Here is a 13,942-nt window from a genome sequence, read left to right as displayed (position 1 = left end):
TACAATGACTCTGTGTATTCCTTCCATCTTCTCTTGATGCATTCTGCATCATTCAATAATTTGCCCAGAGAATCTTTCAATAACGAAAGTCGAGGTTTGTGATGTAGAGTGGGAATAAACCATGAAGATGAATAATTCTAATGCAGGATTTGCTGTTGTTGTTAAGTGCTATAGAGTCACTTCTGACACATAGTGACCCTATATCGGGTTTCTGAGGTGTGACATGAATTTGAACCACCGACCTTGAGGTTCAAACCAACCTTGAGGTTCAAACCACTGTTTATCACACAGTGACAATGTAGGATGCTGTTGTTGTTAAGTATCATCAAGTTGGTTCCAATTCATAGGGACCCTATACAGGTTTTCCAAGGAGTGAGTTTGAACCACTGACCTTGTGATAAGGGAGGGCTACCTGAAATAAAAACAAAGGTAAGACTTGAAGAAGAAGATATGGAGAAAAAGAAGAAGCACTGAACCAGAGGAGAAACATGACTGAAGGATGGGAGGTAGAAAGTGTTTACAAGCCAGAGAAAATGAAGAGCATCCCAGGCATGGGAACAAGCATTCAGTCACTCATTCACAAATGCTAACTGGGCACTTAGCACGTGTCAGGTACTCTTTGACTCTCTGGAGATACAGCTTATCTGCTCCGTAGAGAGTTATGTTTTAGTTGAGGGGCAGACTTACCATAAAAAGGCAAATGTATAATGTAGCAAATGGCTTAAAATGACACTAAAAGCAGTAAATTTGACACAGGATTTGAGAGTGTTAGAGAAGATGGACTATGTATGGTGTTCAGGAAAATTTCTCTGATGAGGTACTTTTTGAGCAGAAACCTAAAGGAAATAAGGGGCATGTCAAGTGTTTATCTTGTAGAATTATATTCCAGTCAGAGGGAGAACCTGAGGTGAGTTGTATCCAGTGTGGTTGTAGAAGGAAAAAGCCAGAATGTCTAGGAAATAAATAGCTGTGTTGGCAGGAGATGATGTTAGTGAAGTGGAGGAAGTTGTGGGGGAAGGGGGAAGGAGTGGCAGATACTATAAGCCTTGACTGCTAGAGAATTTAGGATTTTCCTTCAAGTAGGATGAAAAGATACTGGAGTGTTTAGAGCAGAGGAGAGCCTATTGTAACTTGTATTTTGGAATGAGTACTCTAAGTGCTGGGTGTAGGGCAGATTGGGTGGTAAGGATGGAATCCGAGAGAACCATTAGAAAGTAAATGTGTAAATGTAACAGTACAAAGAAGGAGTATGTTGTGAATGTGAACAGTTTGGAGTCAGAAAAAAAAAAAAAAAAGTTCCTAGTCTGCTTTGACTATTTGACTGTCTGTTCTATTCTTCATTTAAAAAGTATGGTGTTAGTGGGTTATGTGCCGTGGAGTTGGTTCCTACCCAAAGCGACCCTGTACAGCGTTTCTGAGGCTGTAAATCTTTACGGGAGCAGAAAGCCTCATCTTTCTCCCACGGAACAACTAGAAGTTTCGAACTGCTGACCTTGAGGCTAGAAGCCTGATTCGTAGCATATATTATTCCAAGTTCATTTTGATCCTGACAATCATATCATTCAAAACTTATGATTTTCAAAGATAGCTGGTTCTCCTCAGGCTTCCTACCTATCCTGCTAACCACCCCAAGCCGGATAGGAAATGGATTACAGTGGTGTTCTATTTATTGTGACAGATAGCGTTAGTGATGCTTTTTCACCTAGGCTTTAGGGTTCCAGTTTTCTCCAGTCATAGTTAAAGTGGCCCCTACCTTAAGAGCCAGCTACACTCTTCTAGCTCATGTGAACCATGATAGGGGCTAATGTGGTATTTGTATATAACAGCCACAATTTTCCTGGTAAATTCAGCAAGAACCTTTCCCAGGATTATGGGTAAGAAACTTGTGGTCCCTGGTGGTGGTAATGCTTTCAGGCAGTGGCGAAGTGGTGGCGAGTGATTAATGACCACCAGCTCCTCATTGACTACCTACAGGGTTGTCTACTCTTCATCCTGCCATGTGACTTAGGGATGCAACCCTCCTCACTTAGTACCAGCTTTTTCACCTCACCCCTGCACCTTTAGGGCACCACTCAGATATTTCTCTCTCCTTCATCTCCTATCACAGCTTCTTTTTATTAGTAACACAAGTTATCATGTCATGGGAAAGGTGCTTGCTTGATGGCTTGGGTATCTCAACAGTCACATGATTGATAAGCTCTTAGATCACCTGTGTAAGGACTGCAGGAGCTTGTCTCCGATGGAACAGAACATACAAGGAAGACCACATTTCCAAATGCCTGAAGCAACCTCTAGGTCAGTTACCATCTCTGACCCACAAATAAGAACGGAAGGAAAAGAATCCACCAGCACAATGTGATGAGAAATGCAAGGTGATGTGTCAGAAATAACAACGCAGGTCAAGCTGGCATTTGTTGTCGCTGAAAGTGACGAGCAATATTCTTTCTGCTATGCTCCTTGTGCTCCTCCAGGGAAAAACAATCCTGTGTCAGTCACTATCTTTCCAGGGCAATAGAATATGGGGCTTTTTACCATTTTGAAATAAAATTCCTATTGTAAAATAGGAGACCACTGACTGTTGGTAAGTGGCATTGTTTTTGAAAAAGAGAAATTATTCACGAAAGTCCATTCTCAAAAACACTTTAAAGCAGTTCTTCTCAAACACTATTGTGCTTATAAATCACCTGACTATCTGCTTAACAATTAGATTCTGGTTCAGAGGATCTGCATTGTGGCCCAATAATGTACGTACATTTCTAACAAGCTCCCAGGTAAAAGACTGACAACCTGTCAGTCTGCAGATCACATTATGCATATCAAGGTTTAAGCAGTATCATCAGAATTATAGTTTTGGTCTCGCTGCATTTTGTTTTGCTTTCTAAAATATGCCATTTTCTTCTAGGTTTTGATTTGGATCTGTACTTTTGTTCTATTAGTGCCCATAAGTACTCTGGGAAGAGTATTTGAATACCTTCAGTTTTCAACAATGTGGTTGGTCACGGAAATCATTTCCAGTACTAGCTGGATTCTTAGCTATGATTCATGTTCTGCATTTTATTGTAAATATATATCACTTTGTCAATGAGCTGAAATAGGGAAGGGCATTCTTAACCCTTCAGAAATCTGAAGTCATTAAAACCTTCAGAAACCCAGTAAGTAACAGTGAGATCATTTAAGAAAAGCTGTATTTCTTTAGAAAAGATTAAAGCTGTAAGAGTGTCTTTCCAGGGGGCCAACAACAACAACAAATTGATAGCATACCCCTTGCTGGAACAAGAGCTATGAAAAATCATGGAAGGAAACTGAGAAGAAAAATAATTTATTTCACATTTTGATTCAGATCCTGTAATTTCAAAGAAAGCCTTTGAAGATAGATTGATTTTGATAATTTCCTGTGTGCCACTTAACATCACCTGGAGCCAATCAAGAGAAATCAGACTATCTAGCTTCTGACATTTGGGTGTGAATCAAAAACAACACCTTTATATTTTAAACTTCAGTGTTTCTGAAAGTGAGAGGTTGAGAGACTGAGAGGTTGAAAGTTCTAGCTTTAGTCCTGCACTTAAGATTTTCTTAGCTGTCTAGTACTACTCTAACAGAAATACCACAGTGGATGGCTTTAACAAACAGAAATCTTTCTTCTTGGTTTGTTGTGGTTGTTGTTAAGTGCCATCGAGTTGATCCCAATCCATAGCAACTCTGTATAGGGTTTCCTAGGAGCATCTGGTAAGCTTGAACTGCCAACCTTGCAGTCCAGAACATTATTCCTCAGCACCATACCAGGACATTCAAATTCATAGTGTCAGCTCTAGGCGAAGGCTTTATATCTTTGTCAGGTCTGGAGAGAGGTCCTTGTATGCTTTGAGCAGCTGTAGGCCAAGCCTTCCCTGGAGATCTCCGTGAGTCTTGTCATCAATCTTACTACAGTGCCAAGACTCCACATCCTAAAGGATGTACTCCATTCATGGCTCTTCTTTCTTTGTGGTTATAGGTTCTTATTTCTCTGCTCTCTCTCCTTTTATCATGAAAAAATGTTGCAGGTCACACACCTGGGAAACTCCCTTATATGAGATCAGGATTGTGATGGGATTAAAAATATTGCTTGTTGTTGGTAAGTATCTTTCTGACTTACAGTGATTATTGGGTTTCTGAGGAGCAGCTGGTGGGTTTGAACTGCTGACCTTGCAGTTAGCAGTCCAGTACTTATCCATACTGCAATACCAGAACAAATATTTTGTAATATTTGCCTATTTTATTGCAGCCCACCCATAATCCTCCTACTGGTTTATCACACCAGATCACATCATGGGAATCATCACATTAACTGACACATTGCATCATTACATAACTGTCAAACGATTGCCAATCATGACCCAGCCAAGTTGATACGTATTTTAAAGGATACAATTCCATCTATGACAGAGGGGAACACAATATATGCTGCCCACAGATAAATTCAAACCAGATTTGCTAAGCTTGCAGTTCTGTCTGAAACCTCTCACTTATGTAGAATGAAATGATGAAACCAAATTGTGTCCTATAGTCTGTTTTGCAGAAAAACATCCTCTAAAGTCAGTGGTTGAGAATATTCCATTTCCTTAAAGCCTAAGCCAATTTTAAGATTGTCAATTTATTTTCAAATTGCAGATTTGGGATGGTGTTAGGGTATATAGCAGGATAGATTGCTCAATTGTCATTTAACCATAGATTAAATGTCTGCATAAAAAAGAATGCATTTAAAAAATTTTAAATTGATGGAAGTTTTATGGGGAGATGTAATGAGAATAAGGGTATATTTTATGTAGGAGAAAATACTGTCTGGCACTGAGAACCTTAGTGAGGATTTAAAAGTCTAGCGTTGAATTGTTGGCATAACAAAATATGTCTTTAGGCACGAATGATCCAAGGTAGAGCAAAAGAGTATCAGCTGACTTAGAGATGTCCCCTGCATTATTTGTAACCTAAAAGATGGTCTGAATTACAAGGTGTGAAGGCAGGCCCAGGATCCCCTCAGTTCTGGCTGTGTGAAGTTGGACACATTATTGAAAGCAGTATAACACTGGGTCAGAATGAAAAAGTTGGAAACAAAGAAGTATCAGTAGATTAAAACTATGGCATGGATGATAGAAATGACAACAGAGATGACAGGATGGAGTGTTTCAAGGCCAATGACCTATTCATTGAAACTATTTTTTTCCACAACAACACAAATGGTGACTATACATGTGGACCTTGCCAGATGGGATACACAAGAATCAAATTGACTCCTGAGAGAACGTAGAAGGTCAGTGCCATCAGTTAAAACAAGGCCATGGAGCCAAAACAAAACAGACCATAAATTGTATGCAAGTTCAAGTTGAAGCCCAAGAAAATTAAAACAAGTCCAAGTCCATGAGAACCAAAATACTTTAACAATATCCCACCTGAATTCAGAGACCTTCTCAAAAATAGATTTAACACATTGAACACTAATGAGTGAAGACCAGATGAGTTGTAGAATGACATCAAGGACATCATACATAAAAAGAAAAGGGTCATTACAAAGACAAGAATAAAAGAAAAGGCCAAAATGGATATCAGAAGAGACTTTGAAATTTGCTCTTGAATGTAGCTAAACCAAATGGAAGAAAGGAAGAAGTAACAGAAATGAACAGAAAATTTCAAAGGACAACTCGATAATACAAAGTAAAGTACTAGCAGTGAAATGTGTAATGACTTGGAGTTAGAAAACCAAAAGAAAAGAACATGCTTGTCATTACTCTAGTAAAAATAACTGTAGAAAAACTTCAAACCTTGAGTTGCAATATTAAAGGATTTTTATGGGCAAAATATTGAACAATGCCAGAAGCATCAAAAGAAGATGGAAGGAATACAGAGACACAGACTCAAAAGAATTGGTTTGACATCCATCCATTTTTGGAGGTAGCATATGATTAAGAACTGATGATACTGAGGGAAGAAGTACAAGCTCCCTGAAGGCATTGGCAAAACACAATGTTTTAGGAATTAACAGAATACCAATTGAGATGTTTCAACAAACGAATATAATGTCAACAAATTTGGAAGAGAGTTATTTAGCCAACCACTTGAAGAGATCTATATTTGTGCCCATTACAAAGGAAAGTGACCCAACAAAATGTGGAAATTATCAAACAATATCATTACTATCACAAGCAAGTAAAATTTTGCTGAAGATAACTCAAAAACGGTTGCAGCAATATGTCAACAGAGAACTAGATTCAGAAGAGAATGTGAAATGAAAAATATCATTGTTAATGTCAGATGGATCTTGGCTGAAAGATGTTTACCTGTGTTGTATTGACATAACAAAGGCATTGGGCTGTGTGGATCAAAACAAATAACATTGCAAAGAATGGGAATTCCAAAACACTTAACTGTACTCTTGCAGAACCATAGTCAAATAAGTAGTTGTTCAAACAGAACAAGGGGTACTGTATAGTGTAAAATCAGGAAAGGAGTGTATCAGGAAATCTTCCTCTCATCATACGTATTCAATCTATATGATGGACAAATAAACTGGAAAAGTGGACTACATGGAGAAAAATGAGACATCAGGATGGGAGGAAGACTCACAAAAACCTGTAATAAGCAAATGATACAAGCACAAGCTTGTTTCCTAAAATGGAAAAGGAATTTAAACCTTTACTGCTAAAGATGAAGGACTACTGCCTTCGATATGGATTACACCTTCACATAAAGGAAACAAAAATCCTCACAACTATACTAATGAAGAAAATCATTTTACTTGGATCCACAATCAATGCCCATGGAAATAGGAGTCAAAAAAGAAAAAGGCATATTGCATTGTGTAAAGTGTCAAAAAGCAAATATGTCACTTTGAGGACTAAGGTGTGCCTGACCCGAGTCATAATGTTTTTATTCACTACATATGCATGCAAACTCTGGACAATGAATGAGGAAAACCAAGAAGAATTGACACATTTAAAATATGGTGTTGGTGAAAAATATTGAATATACCATGGACTTCATGAACAAATTTTTCTTGGAAGAAATATAGCCAGAATTCTGCCTAGAAGTAAAGATGGCAAGATGTTTCATGTGCTTCAGACCAATCATCAAGGTGTTGACTGACACACCAATAGACCGAAACAGCAGTGATTGTGAGGATGGTACAACACTGGGTTGCATTTCATCCTGTTACTCGCAGGCTCAGTGTAAGTTGGAATTGACTCCACAGCACCTAGCAACAACAGCAATAGCGTAGAGAAGAGAAAACACAAGATGGACCCAGAGAGACTCTGAGCCTGGCTTCTTGTGTTAGAAGCCTCTTCCAACTTATGTGACTGAAAACAGATTATTAAACTTCCTTCATCCTCACCATCTAAGCAATAAAATGAAGATAATAACAGTATCTGTCTCCTGGGGTTATGATGAGGATCAAGTGAGTAATGTTTGTATAACGTGCTGAGTGTTTTTCTTAAGTGCTGTTGAGTTGGTTGCAATTCATAACGACCCTGTACAGGGTTTCTGAGGAATGACTGGTGAGTTTGAACTGCCAACCAGTTCAAACTAACCTTGCGGTCCAGTGCTTATCCTATAGTGCCACAGCAGGACTCCAAATGCTCAGAGTAGTGTCTGATACACTATGGGTTTGTTAAATAAACAAATGAATAACAATGCAAAGTGGCTAAAATAGATATATATTACCTAGTTTCAAGTTTCTCCTCTGTCACTCTATTGGGCAGGTGACTAGCATAATTGAAAATTACACTACTCATATGATACTAGCTACCAGTAGGATCATTATGGGACCATGAGGTCAATTTGAACAGCAAGATTGATGGTTCATACTCACTAGCCACTCCTAGAAACCCTATACACTTAACAACAACAACCAATGAGTAGATTCCAACCCATTATGTGTCAGAGTATAACTGGGTTCCATAGGATTTTTACTGGCTGCTTTTTAAAAAATAGATGACCAGGCCTTTTTCCTGAGGTGCTGCTAGTGAACTTGAACTTCCAACCTTTTAGCTAGCTGCCAAGCACTGTAACTATTTGCATCACCCAGGGACTTGGGCAAGTGACTATCCTATTTAAAGCATGTTTGTTTGCTTTAGTGTCATAGAGTCTGTTCTGACTCCTTGCGATCATGTATAGGGTTTCTGAGGAGTGGATGGCGAGTTTGAACAGCTGACCTTGTGATTCAAATGACCTTGCAGTTTAGTGCTTACCCTACAGTGCCACACTTAGCCTACATTATAGCTTGTTCATACAGCAGTATCTATTTCCAAATGTTAGTGTACAAGGGGTTTCAAAAATTCCCCTTTAATTCCATTTTCCACTAAGTTTTGAAATTCCCTCTTATAACAGTTACCTCCCTCCTATTAGTTTTATCATCAAAGTTGATAAGAAGGTCTTTAAAGGAAAAAGAGTTTAAACAAGAAAGGGCCAAAGGAAGATAAGAAAACACAAAGCCCTGTGGCATTCCTGCAGCAGTACTGTTCCAGGTTAACCTCCAAGCATTAATCAGCTCTCTCTGGGTACAGTCATTCATCAATTATGACTCCACTTCACAGCGCTGTCAGGCAGCCCATATTTGACTATTTAGTGCATAAAAATAATCTCTTCTTATGGCATGTTTTGTAACTCAGAGTACATGATGATAACACCTTACATTTATACAGCACGTTAATGTTTTGCAAAGCCTTTTCACATCCATTATTTTATTTAACTAGACATATTGTAAGAAGGTCATTTGTCTTTGAAGAAGTACCTTTGAGGAAATTTGCAAATTTAATTTTAAAACATACTTTCCCTGCTACCACGAGTTATCATTGAAAACAGTATTTTCATCAGTGGTTCCTTATAGGTGGTAAATTGCTAGGAACAACATCTCCGATATTAGTTATAGAGGGCAAATATCCACACAATAAAACTACCTCTCCTCTCCATGTAGGTCCAATCCTTTATCATTCACTGTTTTGAAAATATCTCCACTCATATTAAAAGTAAATCTTTGTTTTCCCTATCCAAAGTCTTCATACATCTATTACTACTGTGAACTAGTTTATAATTCCTTTTTTTTTTTTAGCCCAATACCTCAAGATAATGTGTGTTTCATTCCCAATTTTGTCTGCTGTACATCTAAGCACTAGAGCTGGCCTGTTGTTGTTAGCTACCATTGACTTGGGCCCCAATTTATGGTGACCCCATGCACAACAGAGCAAAATGCTGACTGGTTCTGAGTCACCCCATGATCAGTTATAGATCTAACATTTGTGATCCACAGAGTTGTCACTGGTTAAGTTTTGGAAGTAGATCATCAGGCCTTTATTCATAGTCTATGTTAGTCCCAAATTTCTGCTGAAATCTGTTCCACATACAACATTAGGCAAACTTCCACTGATGGATAGGTAGTGCCACATGAGGCATTCTGTTGTTGTTAAGTGCTGTTGAGTTGGTTGTGACTCATAGCAACCTTGTATAGGTTTTCCACAAAGTGGATGGTGAGCATAAACTGCCAACCTTGTGTTTCAAATCAACCTTGCCGTCCAGTACGTTGCTCTATCAGGACTCTGCACATGAGGCATACTGGCTAGGAATCTGCCAGCCTGGGTTTAAATTCTGTGCTCTTATCCTCAGTTCTGGGTCTCTCTCATGAAAGGCGAGGAGGACTCTACCAATGCCTCACTCTAGTATGACCCTAACATCCTTCACATCTATGTCTTTTTGAGTATCTTCTTGTTTGGGACTTACTGGCTTCTATTTATTTACTTGGACTTCCTCTGTACTTTGTAAAATAAGTATGTGTTATAATATGTATAACTGACCCTATTTCAAAAGGAATCTAAGACAACTTCAAAATACAGTGTGACTCTTTTGATTCAATATTGAGTAATTGTTACCGTGACTAATTGTTATTGTTACAAGTGTAAAGGTAGAAGATGTATAACAAAAAGTGGGGAGTAGTTCATTTTACAGTCCAGGAACAGAGAACCCTAGGACCATCATGAGGGAAGAGCAGGAGTGGAACATGGGCTCCTAACCAGAGGAGCAGCGACACCAGAGATGGAGGCAGAGGTGATGGCATGGAAAAAAAGAGCAACTGAGGACTCTAGACTCATGGAAAGAGAAAAGCTTTGTGCTGGTGGCCAGGAGGCTGGCTTGCAGAATGTGCCCTTTGGTTGTTTAAATGGCTAGATATTCCTGTGGGTTTTTGTTTACATTAAAAAAATAAATAAAAATGGAGGACTAGAGGCAAACACTGTTAACAGATGGTACATGGAGGGGATTGTAATCTTTGCAATGAAACAAAATACGACTGGTTAAGTTCAAAACTGATTTTCTGCCATGTAAATTGTCATTCAATTCAGAATAAAAGCTTGAAAAACACCACAAGTGTGATCAGAAGTTCAAAAGAGATGGCCTCCCAAGGTCTCTACCCTCTTTCTGCCCTTCTTCCTTCTCACCCACATTCTGCACACAGAATATTACTAGGGCAATCACAGCCTTTATAAGACTCTGTGAAGGAGAGATAAACTTTAACTGTGGTCTTCTGAAGGCCAACTCAGAATCCTCTAACTCAGCAGAGGGGCCTATGGGGACTCCCTGTGTCTGCTTCTGCTGCTCCTGCCTTCTTATCTTTATTAAAATCATTTTGTTTATCTCACAATCATTTATAGTAAGTTCTTAGTATGTGCCAGCCATTGTTCTAAGCATTTGACATAAATTAGCTCACTTAGTCCTCATGACAACAATCACAGGTTTGCTTGTTTTCCACTATCAACAATAACAACAACATACTTGGTATGTTATCCTCTACACCAGGAGTCCTGGTTTGGTGCTGTAGATAAGCATTTGACCGCAAGGTCAGTTTGAAGTGCAAAGTTGGCATCTCCTTGAGTCAGAACCAAATTGATGGCATAACAACATACCATTGAGGAAACTGATATGAAAGTTAAGAAACTTAGACAAAATTTCAAGTTGAGTGCTTGAGGCAGGATTAGGAATCTGACAATGTGGCTTTAGAATCTGTGTTCCTCACCTTAATTCTCTGCCGTTTCTTTTGAACTACTCACAACAACCCCTTTCACAGGTGCACAAGATATTCAGTCTGCCTACTTTAAAATGAGGCTCATTAAAGCCACTATAATGCTCCCCTTATTTTCTAAGTGGCAGAGGAATTATCCAAATCGCCATCATCTTCTAAGTCTTTTGGAAATTTATTAGTTTTCAGGACCTGTTCCTCACTAATAGTTATTGATTTTCTTGTTGTTGCTGTTAATTGCCATAGAGTTGGTTCAGACTCTTGGCAACCCTGTAATCGAGTTCCAAGGAGCAGCTGCTGGGTTTGAACCACCAACCCTGTGGTGTGCTTATCCTACAGCCCCACACAGACTTGTTGCTAACAGCTATCAAGTTGTTCCTGACCCATGACAGCCCCAGGTACAACAGAAGCAAACATTCCCACCTCCTGCACCATGTTCATAAGTATTGGAATGCTCTAGACTATTGTTGTGAGCACTGTATATTTTTAGTGCTTTCTAACCTAAGAGGCTCATATTTCAGCACTTTATAGGACAATACTCTGTTCTGATCTACAAGGTTTCCATTAGATCGTTTTTTGAAGTAAGTCTTCCTAGTCTGTCTTAGTATAGACGCTTCCCTGAAACCTGGGCACAATACGGTGAGCTTGCCAGTATTTGAAATATACCAGTGACATAGTTTTCAGCATCACAGCAACACCCAAGCTACTTCTGTTCTATAAACTGACAGAAAAGTAGTAGCTGATCTGTCCGTGTGCATACTACTTTAACAGATTGCAAACATCTCTTAAGCAGTTATGTTCCTCCAGTCCCTAACTTCAGCATCTGGCAAACCACTAGCATAAGGAAAAGCTTGGATTTATTGAGAATGAGTTTCATGGACCTTAGCATTTCCGTATTCTGCCTGGAATGTAATTTCTGCACTGATTCTCAAGAACAACACCTGAACTTAGAGATGTGAACACATTGGCTAGATTTTTGGAGTAAAACAGAGATGAAATAGAAATAAAAGCACATCCCAGACTTATAACAAAAATGGTATTCTGAGGTATTTTTCTTTGGGGAGAAAGTATAACCCCTGGAGGAAAATATGGATACAGACTATTTAAAAAGAAATAAAAATGCCCACCTCTACCTACTAACAAGTTCTTCTCTTCCACTAACATATAATAGTAAAACTCTAGAAAATATCTAACAATTACTTAGACCTTCTGTTTCCCAGGCCTATTTTCATCTCTTGACTTTTGTATTGTTTTCATTATTTCACATCAGCTAATAAATTACCAATAATGTACTGCCTTAAAACATTTATCATCTGGAGTATCACATGACCAGAGAAAGATGGCAAATTCCTGTCAAAATAATTCACCCCATTGATTTTGCATGAAACTAGCCTTTGCCTTTTATTATCTGGCTCTGAAGGGGAAGAAAGAAAAAGCTTAATCCTACTCTCAGCCTCTATTCTTCGCTACCAACACCACAGCTAACAAATGCAAAATATTTCTCATAGAATTCACTGGACCACAGGGTCAGTTTGAATAAGGTCAGCAGTTTAAACCAACCAGCCACACCTTGGAAACTCTATACAGGGTCACTATGAGTCAGAACTGACTTGACAGCTCTTTTTATATACATGGAATCCTGGGTGGCACTGTATGATCATCACTGGACTGTGAACCACAAGGTCAGCAGTTCAAACCCAGCAGCCGCTCCTTGGAAACCCTATATAGAGTCACTATGAGTCAGAACTGACTCAACGACACTTAACAACAACATCACACACAAAAAAAAATACAGGTGCTAATTAAGGATTACTTTTCTTCTCTAAATGAGCTGCAACTGAATATTAAAACATGTTATGTCACACTAGAAGAATTATATTAAATTATTATTATTTGTTCTTGTTGTTACTAGATGTTGTCAAGTTGGTTTTGACTCATAATGACTCTGTACGACAGAAAGAAACACTGCCTGGTCCTGCATCATCCTTACAATTGTATTCCAGTGTTCGCTGCTGCCACTCTTTCAATCCATCTCATTGAGGGTCTGCCTTTTTCATTGACTCTTCACTTTTCCAAGCATGATATCCTTCTCCAGGAACTGATAGCTCCTAACATGTCCAAAGTACAAGTAATGAAGCCTCATCACTCTCACGTCTAACGACATTTTGGTTGTACCTCTTCCAAGACAGATTTGTTTGTTCTTCTGGCAGACTGTGATACTTGCAATATTCTTCACCAACACCTAATTCAAATGCATCGATTCTTCTCTGTTCTTCCACATTAATTATTCAACTTTTGCACACATATGCAGTGACTGAAAATACCATGCTTTTGCCAGGTGAACCTTAGTTCTCAAACTAACATCTTTGTTCTTAAACACTTTAAAGAGGTCTTGTGTAGCAGATTTACTTAATGCATACATCCTTTGATTTCTTGACTGATGTTTCCATGAGTGATTGATTGTGGATTCAAGGAAAATGAGGTCTTTGACAACTTTCATCTTTTCTTCATTTATCATGATGTTATTTATTGGTTTAGTTTTAGGATTTACATTTTCTCTACATTGAGATGCAATCCATAATAAAGGCTATAGTCTTTGATCTTCATCAGTAAATATTTTAAGTCCCCTTCACTACCAGAAAGAAAGGTTGTGTCATCTGCATACCACAGGTTTTTAATGAGTTTCCCTCCATTTCTGATGCCACGTTCTTCTTCATATAATCCTCCGTCTCAGATTATTTGTTCAGCATACAGATTGAATAAGTATGGAGAAAAGATGTAATCTTGACACACACCTTTCCTGATTTTAAACCACTCAGTACCCCCTTGTTCTGTTCAAATGACTACCTCTTGGTCTATGTGCAGGATCCTCATGGACACAGTGAATTGTTCTGGAATACCCAAACTTTG

The sequence above is a fragment of the Chrysochloris asiatica genome, unplaced genomic scaffold (assembly GCF_000296735.1).
Source record: "Chrysochloris asiatica unplaced genomic scaffold, ChrAsi1.0 scaffold00059, whole genome shotgun sequence".
NCBI classification, from domain to species: Eukaryota; Metazoa; Chordata; class Mammalia; order Afrosoricida; family Chrysochloridae; genus Chrysochloris; species Chrysochloris asiatica.
The sequence above is the reverse complement of the archived record's forward strand: the minus strand, read 5'-3'. Positions refer to the sequence as shown.